A 1,634-nucleotide genomic window follows, 5' to 3' on the forward strand; every position below is an offset into this window, starting at 1 on the left:
CTTCTTAAATGCAGCAAAACTTGCATTTGAAATAACCATATAATCTTCCAAACATCAGTCAGTTTCAGCTGATCATCAGATTGGTGGAGATTATTTGGATGCAGCAAAACTTTCATTCATGAGAAGACAGGACCCAAACCATGATTCCATATGTTCCAAATTGGTTCTAAAATATTTTTAAATTACATTTTGTGCATCTTCACTCGTTATAAATGGAGTTGGACTAGTACAGCTTTTGTTGTTTTGAATTATTGCAATTTGACTCTTCGATGAAACTGCAACTTTGTTCCCAAAGGCTGCAAGGCTGAGGAACCTGACTTACTCTGCACCATTGTATGTGGGTGTCACAAACATCTCATAAAGAAAGGGCATGACTGTGAAGAAGTCACGGAGACACAGGAGTGCACCAAAGTTTTCATTGGGAAGGTAAAATTTGAGCTATGAACTAAGGATTCAACCCAGAGCATGAATCTTAGTTGACTATATGCTTATTGTTTCCTTTATTATACTGGTATTATGTTTCAGGTTCCTATAATGCTGCGGTCTAGTTATTTTACGTTGTACCAGAATTCAGAAAAAGATCTAACAGAACTCGGGGAATGTCCATATGACCAAGGTGGATATTGTGACTGATTCTGTCTTGTGCCTTACCATGCTAGTGCTAAAGTTTGGCATTCCTTGTGGTCTGCAGGGCTCTTCAGGGCAGTATATTCGGGCTACTCTTCCTTATATTTGGACAGAAATGCCAATAATTATTGTGTTTCGAGCATTAGGGTTTGTTGCCAACAAGGATATATTAGAGCATATATGCTATGACTTTTCTGATACTCAGATGATGAAATTAATTCCATCTAATGCAATTCCATACCATTTAATCCCGTGGTCCATACTCAGTTATTCTTAAGTATTCACTGCATGTTTTGTTGGCCAGATTGTAGTTCTGATTGGAAAAGGTCCTAGTGGCCTGGATATCTGTAGAGATATTTCAAAATTAGCTAAAGAAGTACATCTAACATTAAGATCCATAGATGTTGAAGTTGCGAAGTTGGAGGGCCATGATAATATTTGGCAGAATCCGATGGTATGTTGACCCCTTTACTCTCACTACATCCTGTAGTTCCCACTACATAATTCCTTGCATTAAGGTGTCTGTGCACATGTCTGTGCTAGATTATGGATGTTGTATCTATCAGGGAATGCTCAAAATAAAATGCTAGATTATGGTTTTTTTTTTTTTCCCTTTATAACTCATTTTTCTTTTCTTGTTTTGTTGGTGGCTGTGTTTAAGGATTCAAGCATTTGAAATGATGGCAATTGCTATGGTACGGAACAACCTCGTATGTTTATACTAATATGGAATGGTTTATTGGGTTTTGTTTATGTTGATTAAATAATAATATTCTGATTTTTATTAGCAAAGATCGAAGTGTGAAAGAACTCTCAAGACAGAGCAAACATTTCTGAATTTTGCAACAGGAGATCATCACTACAAGGATACATGTGGGTCACCTTTTCTTTTCTGTTTTTTTTAAAACCTTTTGATAAGAAAGATTTTCTCTATTGCTACGGATTTCAGGTCACCGTGATTTAGCTACGGATATAAACCGCAGTAATTGTTAAAGAACTATGATACC

The 1,634-nt window shown here is 36.4% G+C and overlaps 1 long non-coding RNA gene across 1 annotated transcript; it reads left to right on the forward strand.

Annotated features, from left to right (window-relative positions):
* The first annotated feature begins 368 nt into the window (after positions 1-368).
* On the forward strand, positions 369-877 carry LOC131221457 (uncharacterized). The gene is made up of 2 exons (XR_009159303.1): positions 369-426; positions 526-877. It is a non-coding gene; the product is annotated as an uncharacterized LOC131221457 (long non-coding RNA).
* The last annotated feature ends 757 nt before the right edge of the window (positions 878-1,634 follow it).

Source organism: Magnolia sinica, chromosome 1 (assembly GCF_029962835.1).
Source record: "Magnolia sinica isolate HGM2019 chromosome 1, MsV1, whole genome shotgun sequence".
NCBI lineage: Eukaryota > Viridiplantae > Streptophyta > Magnoliopsida > Magnoliales > Magnoliaceae > Magnolia > Magnolia sinica.